General features: G+C 54.4%; 1 protein-coding gene across 2 annotated transcripts in view; it reads right to left on the bottom strand.

Annotated features, from left to right (window-relative positions):
* Cdc42ep1 (CDC42 effector protein 1) overlaps positions 1-475 on the bottom strand; it is an 8,138-nt gene extending 7,663 nt beyond the window's left edge. For both annotated transcript variants that reach the window (XM_031348858.1, XM_031348848.1), the window contains exon 1: positions 291-475. The gene's annotated coding sequence lies outside the window, so the exon portion shown is untranslated. The remainder of the gene's footprint in view (positions 1-290) is intronic.
* Between the last annotated feature and the right edge of the window lie 12,480 nt (positions 476-12,955).

The following is a 12,955-nucleotide window of genomic DNA, read 5'->3' as shown; positions in this document are numbered from 1 at the left end:
CCCCCCCCCCCCATCCCTCAGCTTCCCGCTCCTGCGCTGGCGTCGCCGAGAGGCCCTGGGGTCCCTTCCCTTCCGCTGCCCGCTCAGGAATGCCGCAGACCGCCCTGGCTCCTCTGCTCGCGTCTAGTGTACTTACTGCGCTACCCTTCGGTTTGGGTGCCCTGAGCCCTCCCGCAACGTGACAAAAACCACCCGAGAAGTCTGAAGGTCCCAGCCCTTCTACGGGTTAGCCCCGTGCGCCCTCTGCGCCCAGCACAAGGCGCACTCCCCCGGCCCGCGCCCACGATTACCTCGTGTCGTCGAGCCCGAGGGGTCCAGGGGCGGGCGCGGCGGCGGCGCGTCCCTGCGCTGCCCGAGAGTCGTTGGGCCGGTCTGCGCCGCCCTGGCCGCGGGCTCCGCGGCCAGATCCCGGGGCGGGGGCGGGCTGCGGGCTCCCTCCGCCCCTGCTCCGCCCGCGGCGGCCGCGCCCCCTCCCGGGCTGGCCACGCCGCGAGGGCTGCACTGGCGCGGCAGGGATGCCAAGCCAGGCCAGGCCCCTGCCCACCGCCCCTAGGCGGGGCGACCTCGGGAATGTTCGCTCTGTCCTGAGCCCGGACTGCCCAGAGGAGGCCACTGGGACTCTTTGCTGCCCACTGCTCCTTAGATGACCTCGGGGAGTAAAGGACTGACAGCCCTGTCCTGGGCCTCCAGCCTTTCTCTGTTGGAGCGGGAGGAACTAGCCAGAAGACTCGTTGGATTTTTTTTTTTTTTTAAAGTGTGGGGCATTCACTTGTACCCATTTTCTCCAACCCCCATTCCTGGCAACCCAATACAAGCCCCGTGGGGTGCCAGCAGAACATTTACATAGCTGCCCTGGGCAAAAGGCTATTACTGCCGACCACCGTGTAGAGGGGTGCAGGGTAACATGTGATAATCTCATGGACCCTAAAGCTGGGATGGCCCTTGTTCCTCCTTGTCTTTCAAGTGTCTCAGTTTCCCCATGGGGCCAGAGAGATGGCAGTTAAGAATGCTTCATGCTCTTCCAGAGGATGGAAATTCTGTTCCCAGCACACACACAAACACACACACACACACACACACACCCCTACTAAAGTGGAGTTATCAAACCAGACATCAGATATTACATTATCTCCTGTTCCCTGTTCTAACGACTAGGAGAGTTGCTGAACAGGTAAATGAGGTCACACCTTTAGTGAGGCCCCCCCTACTTCAAAGAAGGCACAAAGCCAGTGGTGCTCAAGAAAAGAAGACAGATCCTGGCCCCCTAACATCATGTGCCCTCTGATTTTTCTGTGAGGACAGACAGGAATCCTGGGGCTGTGTATGGCAGCACACTTACGTCCCTAAGGTAGTCTGGGAGTGAGGTATTGAGCAAGGTTCCCTGAAGGAGACAAGCCAGATTAAGTCTTAAACAGATGCAGAGGACCTAGGAAGCTCACACCAGAGAGACTGTGGGCAGAGGCTATGAGCTGTGAGGCAGTGATGGAGCTGGGCAGGGGTGAAGAGCCATAAGGACAGGAGAGAGAGGAGACAAGCTCTCCCATCCTTATTGTTCACTCACAGAATGCTGTACTTGAGGGCTGGCACTCTAAATCCTTATGCTAGCCAACAGGGGACGGGTCATTTTTTTCCAGCTGGAAAGATATAGAAACTGAGGCACAGCCGGGTGGTGGTGGCACACGCCTTTAATCCCAGTACTTGGGAGGCAGAGGCAGGCGGATTTCTGAGTTCGAGGCCAGCTGGTCTACAGAGTGAGTTCCAGGACAGCCAGGGCTACACAGAGAAACCCTGTCTTGAAAAACAAACAAACAAACAAACAAAAAACCCAAAAAACAAAAACAAACAAACAAATAAAAAAGAAACTGAGGTACAAAGGACACCAGTGGCGTGCAGATAAGATTGAGATATGGTGGTTCCAGGGCAGCCCAGGGAAATCGGGAACTGTGTCCCAAAGACTCAGAGGCACAGAAACTCATGGACGAGGAGGAGGCTGGAACACTGTGGAGAGAAGTGGGCCAGGCAGGGCCTGGTATTTAACCATGGCCAGGTGTTTGTGCGTGCATAGGTGCAATTAAAAATCTCTCAGCTTTTATTGAGCACCTAATGCATACCACGCATAATCACATTTAATCTCCGTGACAGCCCCATGGGGATAATTCTGTCATCATGTCCATTTTGCAAAAAGAGTGAAGTGACTTGTCCAGGGCCTCCTCCTTTGGCAGGATGGCCGAATTTCCTGTTTGTTGGGAGTACCAGTGTCCTGGTGTTAAGATTAGCAATGCCCCTTGCTTTCGCTCTCAAAGGTGTTCTGGTTAGCTGGAAAACAACTTATCCCTCCAGTCAGGGTTCCTGGGGCAGCTCAGAATATTTGGCTCAGCGTCAAAGACCCAGAGTGCCAGGTTAGCTGCGAGCACAGGGTAGACTTCTCTTTAAAATGGGTCTAGCTCCAGGGCAGGTGTTTAACCATACCTGAGGGTGTGTTGCAAGCCCAGAGAGGTGGCCCAGAAAGCTGCTTTTGTTTTGTTTGTTGAGACAACATCTCACTATGGATGCAGCATCCCAGCAGCCTGGAACTCATTCTATAGACCAGGCTGGCCTTGAACTCACAGAGATCTGTCTGCCCCTGCCTCTGGGGTGCTGGGAATAAAGGCTTGCACCACCGCAGCTGATGGGAGAAAGCTATCTGAATACAAGTGTTTATTCTCCTCCACTCTTGCGCCATCCTCTGTACCCTGGCTCAGTGGTTCAGAACCTTCCAACCTCTGGACCAGATTCCAGCGACTCCCTCTCTCCCAGCTGATGGTGTGGCAATCTTGTGGACTGGCATTCTTTTCCCATTGTACAGATGGGGGAACTGAGGGTGAGAGGGGCCCCTGCTCACATTTGTAGGTTGTCTCTAGGTAAGTCTATCTCCATGGAGGCTGCATTCCCTGCTCCTGGTTCCACTCCTGATTGAAGGCTCTGACTCAGTTTCCTCTGGAAAATGGAAGGAAAAAAAGAGTCTTGGGATCCAGGAGTTGGGGTGAGCACCCCCCCCTCTTTCTCCTCTTCTGAGTTTCTGAAGTCCCCTGTCTGCCTCCAAGGCTGTGCCAGGAGTGCAGGGGTTAACTCTACCAGAGCCCTAATTACCATGCAGGATGCAGAACAAATGGCTCCCAGCTGGGGAAAGGGAAGGGGAGCTGCTGCTGACGAGAGTTGCCTGGGATTCTCTCGGAAGAAAGGCACCAAGCCCTAGGGCTGTATACTCTTAGGGCTCAGCTGCCCCGACTTCACCGTTACAGACTGGGATGGGGATTTATGGGAAGAAAGTACTTCTGAGCAGGGAGCTCTCTAGGAAGGTTGAGCTCTCTAGGAAGGTGCAGGGTGGGGTGGGGGGTACCCGGGCTGAGTGGGCTACTTCCCACTTGGGGTAACCTTTTGTAGAGAGCAGAGAACTTTGAGCTGAGTGAGTTGGCTTGGCTACTCAGCCCTTCCTGGGCAGCATGCTTCCTTGAACTCCAAAGTCTGGCTGGATTGCAGTCCAGTTTATTTCTTTACTCACTGGCCCAGGGTTTCCAGTCCTCTGAGTCTTCCGTGCCCGGGGGCGGGCGGGGGGAGCACCTACCCACAGTTGCAAAGGCTGATTTATCCAGCTGACTAGCTACCGATTCCCACCCACCTACCTCCTCACCCTCCGCCCACCCATCTCTTGATCCACAACCTATAAACCCATCTACTCACCCAACCGCTTACCTACTCCTCCACTCCGCCCTCCACCCACCCACCCATGGGTGCTTCTGCTCCTCAGGCGTCGTTCTCTTTTTCCTCCAGCATCCTTGACCACCACCACCACCCCGAGCCACCCAGCTGTGCATCATCATCTCGTTCAGTTACTGATTTTACACTTCATCCTGTGATCCCCTTACACAGACTCACTCTTGGCTTTCTGCAGGGGGCCAAACCTCTGAGCCTGTACACACACACATGCTTATGCTTGCACACTCACACGTGCACATGCGCATGTGTTGTGCCCACTGATGGGCCACTCTGAGGCCCTCCAGAAGCCATTTCTCAAGCTAGACTGCTATGGTGTGGGCCTCCATGGGGGCATCTATTTGCTTTTTTTTTTTTTTTTTTTTTTTTTTTTTTTTTTTTTTTTTTTTTTTTTTTTTTTTTTTTTTTTTGCTTTTTTGAGACAGGGTTTCTCTGTATAACCCTGGGTGTCCTGGAACTCACTCTGTAGACCAGGCTGGCCTCAAATTCAGAAATCTACCTGCCTTTGCCTCCCAAGTGCTGGGATTAAAGGCGTGTGCTACCACTGCCCCGCTGGGGGCATCTATTTGCCAGGGAGAGTTCAATGAGATGCTTACTTTACACTCCTGGTGTGTTTGGAAAATGGTCTGTATCCCTTCACCTGGAGCCAACCTCATGAAGGCAGGCATCTTCTCAGGAACTAGACTCCCACAGGAGCTCATGGGCACCCCAGGGGAGGGGACAGCCTTGCCCCCCTCCAAGACTTTTGTGCTGTGAGATCTCTTTACACATAGGGGAATATTGGCATGTGGGCACTGGGGTGGCTGCACCCCATGCTCTCTCTAGACACATATTTTAAAAAAGATTTATTTATTATATCTAAGTACACTGTAGCTGTCTTCAGACACACCAGAAGAGGGCATCAGATCTCATTACGGATGGTTGTGAGCCACCATGTGGGTGCTGGGATTTGAATTCAGGACCTTCGGAAGAGCAGTCGGTGCTCTTACCCACTGAGCCATCTCACCAGCCCTAGACACATTTTTTTTTTTTTTTTTTTTTTTTTTTTTTTTTTTTTTTTTTGGTTTTTCGAGACAGGGTTTCTCTGTGTAGCCCTGGCTGTCCTGGAACTCACTCTGTAGACCAGGCTGGCCTCGAACTCAGAAATCCACCTGCCTCTGCCTCCCAAGTGCTGGGATTAAAGGCACATATCACCATCGCCTGTCTGTTTTATTTATTATTAATTTTTTCAACTCTTATGTAGGGTTATTGGTCTGGGTAGAGCGAAGCCAGAGGAAACTCTGGTAGAGGTCCATGGCGGTCCTGACGGGTAAATTGGTTGTCCAACCTGAGTATAGGAGTGAAAGACTAATCTAGTAGCTGGTTCCCTGACAGGGAATCAAACCTGGGCTGGGCATGTGGCTCTCTGTGATCCTACAGAGGTCAGTACTCTGTGTTGTGGTCACAGCGCCCTCCGTTCGAATCTGAGTTACAGAACCATATGATGTGTTTATAAAAAGATAAAAAGAGGGGGGATATATTTTGGTGGGTGTGTGGTGAGGTGTGGGGAAATGGGGGAAGGAGGTGCCTCGGCAGGCCCATGCTGAGGCATCCCTTCCCACTGAGGGACCAGGCACAAGAAGGATAGTATAGAATAGAAGAGTTTATTTAGGGCATGGGAAGGGGAGTCAAGAGGGTAATAGAGGCAGAGAAAGGCAGAGAGGGAGAGAGAGAGAGAGAGAGAGAGAGCGCGAGCAGAATAGTAGAGACCAGCCATGAGCACATGGAAAGAGAGGGAGGAAGACACAAGTGGGCAGAGCAGGAGCAGGGAGTCAAGAGCAAGAGAGAGAGAAGGGCTTTTATACTGAGTTGGCATACCTGTCTGTTGCCAGGTAACTGTGGGGAGGAGCTTAGACAAAATGCTAACACTTTTAACACTTTTTTATTTTATGTGTAGATATGTTTTGCCTCCATGAACATCTGTGTACCATTTGTGTGCCTGGTACCTGCCGGATCCATGGGGATGTCTGATCCCTTGGAACTGGAGTTGCAGATGGTTGTGAACCACCATGTGGTGCTGGGAATCAAACCTGAGTCTTCTGGAAGAGCAGTCAGTGCCCTTAGCTGCTGAGTCATCTCTCCAGCCCCTGGCCCGGGAACACATTTCTAAATCAGGCAAAGTGTGGTTCAAATCTTGGCATTGCCGGCCACGGGCAGTGTCACCCTCAGGTCGCAGACCCTTTCCCGGGGCCTCAGCTGGACAGTCTACAGCAAATAGCGGATGCCACAGTTGGTCCTGTGGTTGTGACTCGGGGAAGGGTGGCTGCTGTTGGCTTTTTACTTTTTCCAAGTTTTAGAATCCACCTCAAATGTGCCAGGGGAAGAGCCACTGAGAGCCAAAGCCGTGGGGAGAGGAGGGCAGTGGCCACTTTCCCTAGGGGTAGGGAAGACAAGAGGTTAAAGGTCAAGGGACCAGGAGGTGCGGCACTGCCAGGCAGGCTTCTTGGAGAAGGTGGTGGCATTTGGGCTTGGGGAGAGGAAGCTGAGGAGAAAGCAAACAGGTGGTGCCTAGACTTGAGTCTGTATCATGTGACACAACCAGAAACTTCCATTTCAGAGGGGAGCTTGGGCACACCTACAGGTGCTTTATGACCTGGTCACGTAGAGAGAGGGTAAGCCACCTACCTGCCTGGCCGTGGAGAGAGGTAGTACTGAGGCATATTGAGAAAGGAATGTGGGGACCCTGTGTAACACCGGCCAGGCCACACTGAGCATGTGTGACACCTGGCCTCAGGGTCACTCAGGTCCCTTCATGGGCTGCTGGTGTTTTTTCCTTCCTTTGCTGACCTTGAAGGCTGGAACTGTTCTGGGAGCTAGGAGACCTTCTAAAACTTTCTGGAAGGAATCTTCGGCTCTCTTCTTACTCTCTTCTACCTAAGAGCCCCAAGGGTCAGCCTGATGGGGAGTCTTAAGGTCGACAGTAAACTACTGGGGATACTGAGATCAGAGAATGAGATTTATCAGGGAACAGCAAGGAACCCTGGACTCCCTTACCACACACAGGGGTCTGTTTTGTTGGAGTTTCAAGACAGGGTTTCTCTGTGTAACAGACTTGGGATTAAAGGTGTAAGCCACCACTACCTCATTTCCAGGGTGGCTTTTAACTTGAGCTGTGCCTTCTTGCCCCAAGGGGACAATAGAAACAGTCTAACTGTTAGGTCACAGGGAGCTGTTTTAACTCCAGGAATGCTTCCTGGAGGAGGAAGAGACTTTAGGATACAGTTCCTGGAGGCTGTGCAAACTGGAAGGTTTGAAAGCAAGGCTGAGGACACCGTGCACACGTGTGGCATGCGTGCACATATGTGTGGCATGTGTGCATGAGGCTGTAGCCATGAAGAGGACTGAAACCTCAGAGTTGGGCCTGGCCTCAGGGCCTGGTGACCACAGATGAGTGCCAGTCTGTCTGTCCCTGCTACCTCTCATGCCTGGGTATGAAGTTCTTGAGAGCCACCGACTGAAGACAGGAGCTAATCTCAAGGGTTTCATGGCATGGGCTGGAGGCCCACAGAGCATAGCTCAGAGACAGCTGGCCAGCCGGAAACGCCTCTGGAATTCCAGGCTCTGGGAAAAGGGCGAGAGCTTGGTGAGTTTTCTCCGGAGGATCCCTCTGGGCTGCTCAGCTCTGGTTCCTAACTCCCTTGGTCCACAGGGAAATGGGGGGTGGGGAAAGACTCCCCCCTCCTCACTGCCACTCTGTCTCCAGGAGAACAAGACATCGGGCGGTGTGTGGGGGTGGGGAAGCTGAGGAAGGATGTGGGGCTGGTTCCTCGGCCCCACCCTGAGGAGGACAGATAGATGGATGGACACGGGGGAACGTGTGTGTGGGGGGATGTTTCTGAGGCGCCTGCAGTTGCAGATGGTGGCGAGGACATCAGAAGGGGTCAGGCCCAGGTGACCCATTGTCCCCTGGGTGATGGGACTGAATTCTTCCAAGCTGGCCAGGCCCAGGATGGAAGGGTGGGGAGGGGTCCACATCCAGGAGACCTTTGTTCTTTACTTGAGAGGGTGGGTGAGAGGGGAGGGGCTGGAGGACAGGAAACACGTTAAGCGTAGAACAAACAATAGCCTATTCTCCATGGTCCAGCCTGGCTGGAGAGATAGGCTCTTGGGCTGTGGCCAGGCTTGGGCCCATCACCATCACCCCCCACCCTTGCCCCCACCTGGCCCCAAGATGAGCAAGTGTCAGAAGGCATCTTCTTCCTCACCCTCCCTGTGGGCTGTGGCCCAGGGGATTGACAGGGTCAGGGACAGAACTCAGCGGCACTCCTGGCACAGCCCCTGGTTCAGCCAATGACACCCCTGTCCCTGTCCCCCACCCCCACCAGGCTTGCTGGCTCCTGGCTTCCTGCTCGGCTGGCCAGGCTGGTGATGGGAGGAAGATGGTCAGAGGCTGGACCCTGCTGCATGGAGCTGCCTGGCGGGCTGGCTGAATACTTTCTTTCTCATCTTCACAGCCCATTGTCCAGCAAGGATACGGGGGCCAAGGGGACGGAGCCACTTCCTCTGCAGCTTCACATAACTGGGCAATGTGAACATCACCCTGGGAAATGGGTTTGTGGCCTCTCAGAGCCCATGAAAAGCTCCAAGCTCATTGCTCTCTCTAATCTTCACATGTCAGACTCCCACATGTGGTAACCACATCCTCCTGCAACAGGGGTCACTGAGTGCGTCTGACAGTCCGGTCCCTGTCACATACATCCTTTGGATGGCAGGGAACTCAACACTTACCTGAGAGGGCAACTCCACCAGGCAAGGTGTCTCCCTGAAACAGCAGAATTCAGCCCCACCCCTCTGTCTTCTGCTCATTGTCCCTCCCTCCCACCTCAACTGCCACACACAGAGAGGTGGCCCTGAAGTTCCCCCTTTCAAGTGTTAAAAGGCCTGGCTCCAGCTAGTCCCAGCTGGGACTCTTGGGCAAGCTTCTTAACCCTCCCTTGCCTCAGTTTATCTGTCTGTAAAATGGGAAGAATCAAAGCGGCAACCTGGGAAAGCTGTTTTACAAACACCGGCTGTGGTTGTGCATCATAGGACTCACAGCTGCCCCGGCTTACAGTTCTGTCATGGACTTCATGTCACATCACAACAGACTCATTAAGCACCAGGTCAGGAGAAGACAGGGGAGCCAAGCCATTGCCTTTGAACTTTGACGCACAGCACAGCTTCTATCCTTTTATATGTAGAGAACCCTTTGTAAAGTCAGAAAGACTCTGAGGCGGATGAGTCTCTCACAGGTGAGGAAAATGGGCCCAGAAGTACTGCTGCAACTTGCCTGAGGTCCCACAGCACCGGCTCTGCTGGGAATGGAGTTAGTTAGCAGCAGGCCCTCGAGGGTTAACCGGTCTACTTGAGCTCAGGGCAGGAGGGAGAGTCTTGTGGGGAGGGAGGGAGGGTGGGGGCAGGCAGTTCTTCCTTCTGGGTCTCTAATGCAGCCCTGGTGGGCAGTGTGAGCTGCAGTCGGCCTTGTGTTGACTCAGCGAGCTCTCCTGCCAAGGCTTGCTGGTCAGAGCCAGGGAGCCCCCGGGGGAGGCTCAGGCCACATTCTTTGCCTGCTGGAGTCTGGGGTGGGGGAAGTGGCTGGTACATCCTGGTGGAGCCTGTGTGCTGGAGAGGAGATGCTGCGGTGAAGGGTGGGATGAGGCGGGAAATGCTTTTCAGCAAGCCAAGAGTGGGTACACAAGGGGCTATCACAGGATAAGTGGGTTGGCCTAGGCTGGGTGGATTAGTCAGGGGTTAGGCTGCTTGCTCACGTGGCTGAGCTTGGCCAGATGAGAGTAGATCTGGGTAGGCCACCATCACAGTTCTGCCCCTCCTGCCTCAGTTTCCTTACTTATCAAATCAAATGAGCATAGGGTTATAAGCTCCCTACCTCTGAGAGGATCAAAGGCATGAACAAGTTGAGTCACAGTGAGGCCCCTGTGCAGATCATGGGAATACCACACACTGGCCATCTAGCCAGCAAAAGAAGGGGTACAGGGGTAGTCCAGAGTGTGTACATGGGTCTGTCTGACTCAGCCTGCTCAGGCTTCTTCTTAAGACAACTAGAGCGCCTACTACCTCCTCACCTTAGGCCACGCCCACACCCTTCTGTCTCAGGGCCTTTGCTCCGCCTCCTCACCTTAGGCCACGCCCACACCCTTCTGTCTCAGGGCCTTTGCTCCGCCTCCCCATTTTAGGCCACACCCACATCCCTCTGTCTCAGGATCTCCTCAGCTTAGGCCACGCCCACCTCCTTCTGTCTCAGGGCCTTTGCACTGCCATCCATTCCTCCTGCTTACAGTGCTCCTTGCCAACACCAGAAAGGCCGTCAGCTCACTCAGAACCCTGTGAGACACTGGAGCTCAATGACCTCGTACCATGGTCCACCAGCCACCTCTCACTTATGCCTTGCTCTGTCCTTAGTGACTACACAATGTCCCTCCAGCCCTATGAGGGAAGGGCCTGTGAATATCCTGGTCCTGCAGTGTCTTCCACGATGCCTTTTATCATCTCCTCTTACAAGGGAGCAACCAAAGAAGTCTTACAGAGATTCGGTGACTCCCCAACGCCAAACAGCTGGGAAAAGATGGAGCTGGGGCTGGGCTGGACATCTTGGATCCTAGTCAGACTTTCCTTCTAGAACTGTACCACCGCCACCACCACCAAGCTGTCTCCTCTGTAGGCCCTTTGGCTCCCCGGAAAAGAGGTTTTGTGTTACTACTGTCTCCCCGATGGGACTGACACATGCCCCCTTTCTTCTCTCAGTAGATGCTGGGTCCCAGTTTGGTGGGTTGGATATGGGGAGACAGTGTCTCATTTCGCAGCAGACTATGCCACTGGATTCGATCGATGCACAGCCCAGTTGCCACCCTGGTGGGCCCCAGTTCCTCCACTAAGGACAAGGGCTAGTGCCTCGGGCCTGAAGTCTAGGCATTCCAGGGCTTCTTCAGCAGCCCAGCTGGCCGCGAAGCCCTCCCAGAATTGCCCAGCAGCTGCAGGGTGGCCGGATGCCCCGCCCGACGCCTCTGGGCCCAAGCCCAGGCCACAGGCTCGCTGTGGCTGGCATTTCTCCTTAGGCTCAGGCACGAACACCACAGGGATTTTAAAAATAAAGGGCCTTGAGACAGTGGCCTGGCTCAGGCAGGCAGAGCTGGGGCGGGGCCAGACAGGGACAATGGGGGGATGCTGAGTCTTGGGGCTGGCCACCAGGGCAGCCAGGTCAGGGTGGCCCAGAGTCCACCTCTTCAGTAGTACTGCTCTTCTCTGGGGAGATTTGGGGGCAGGCTTTGGGCTCCTTACCAAGCTTTACTGAATACCTACTATGTGCTGGGCTGCTTTGGATCTTTCAGGCTCTGGCTCTGCTCAGCTGTCATGCTCCCCCCTCCCCCATCTCCCCAGACCATTTCACTCTCCCTCTCCCCTCCAGCCCAGCTAACAGGAAACATAGCCAGAGAGGTCAAGAGTCCCTGGGCCTTCTGAGTCTAGTGTCCATACAACATGGAGCTGTCTGTGAAGGGGGCGGGGTGTGTGGAGGCTTCCTGTTTACAAGAATCCCAAGGACCTTCAAGGGGTGGTGCTTAAGACAGGCCCAGGGGCAGCCCCTCTGCTCTGGCTGCCAGGGAGGGGCCTCCAGCACATCAGCCAGCTGGGCTCAGACAGTACCCCATAACCCTGTTACAGTACTGGAAGTGAGGAGCCTTTGGAATGGTGGCCGGCTGGAGGGGTTGAGTGGGAAAGCATCTGAGGCAACATCTGGGGCCCCAGGCTGGTAGGTAGGGCTCTCCCAAGTGTTCTCCCTCGCAGTTCTTTATAGGAGAGCGGAGGGAACCAGGGAGAAGGACCGATAGATACTTTCTGCCTTCAGAGGCCACAGACTCAGCTGAGACCAGGCCAGCTATATGTCCCCAGGAATTGGAGACTAAGGACCCCTATTCCCAGGGTGGCTGAAGGCCAGTTCCTGTCTAGCTCAGACTGCCTCACCTTCTTTGAGACTTCCATGTGGTCTTAAAAACTTCCATACTCATCCTCATTGGAGGATGGGCTGTCGATGGCCCAGGACCTGCTGGGAGACAGCAGCTAGATACATTTCATAGCGAAGCCCCGGGACCCAAGGGGCAACAGATAGCAGGGTACAGAAGAGAACAAGCCGTCCACCTCGCCTAGGTTGTCCCAGCCAGTTCTCCCTGTGGTTACCCAACAGGTATTGACCCAGGACCTGAGGGGTCATGACCTGGTGAGAAAAGAGCAGCTGTCACTGCCCCTCACCTAACTGGAACAAAGTCAGTGCCTTCCCCCTTCCCCCCCATTTATTTCAATTCCTTTCCACAGTCCTCTAGCTCAGAGTACCCAGAGACCAGCCTTTAGGGCGCACCTTTGCAGGCCTTTGAGGCAGCCATGTTGGAAGGAACTGGTACAGCAGTAGGAGGCAATCACAGAGGGCTGCTCACAAGAGGCAGCAGCTTCCCACCACGCATTCCTGAGAGGGAGCTACAGCCTGGCCAAAGGGAATGACGTTTTCTAGAGAAATTTAGCAGTGTGATGGGATTGCACCGGTGCAGCAGGAAAAGGGGAGTGGGGGATGGGGCGGGGGTTGAAGTCCTCTGCGCTGGGGCTTCCTGTGCTGTAGAATGCCCTCTTTGGCCCTTCAGGAATGCAGTGTGGAGAACTGATAAAAGGGAAAGGTCGGGGATGTGGTGGTGATGCTAGCGCTGGTGGCGCTTGTTCTGTGGCAGTGCAGGGGCCTTTAACCTGGGGCTCGCACTGCAAGGAGCTGCAGCCTCCCTAGGCCAGCTCTGGCCAAGAGCTTGGTCCACACACTGGGCCTGTTTGTAAAGGCTGTGCTGTGGCTAAAGAACTTTCTGGCTCTGCCCACATGCTATCCAGCTGTGTGACTCTGGCCAAGTCATTAGCCTTTCTGGCTCTCATCTTTCCCCCAGTAAGATGGAGCTGAAAGCAATTACCTCCAAGGCCAATTAAGCCACCGTTGAGCGTGGCTTGCCTGGAGCTTACACCGCAGTGTATTTTGTTCTGGTTTATAAGGAAGGAAAAGTTGGTTCTGGTCCAGAGACATGCTAACAGGTGGGTGGGAGGTGATTAACCAGGAGAAACAGAGGGTTCCCAGGCTTGCTGAGCCAAGGAATCTCCAGAGCGCCCCCCTCCCCCAGCCCTTCCTCACCCCCACCCCCAC

This window comes from Mastomys coucha, unplaced genomic scaffold (assembly GCF_008632895.1).
Source record: "Mastomys coucha isolate ucsf_1 unplaced genomic scaffold, UCSF_Mcou_1 pScaffold11, whole genome shotgun sequence".
NCBI lineage: Eukaryota > Metazoa > Chordata > Mammalia > Rodentia > Muridae > Mastomys > Mastomys coucha.
This window is presented reverse-complemented; position numbering and strand designations above follow the sequence as displayed.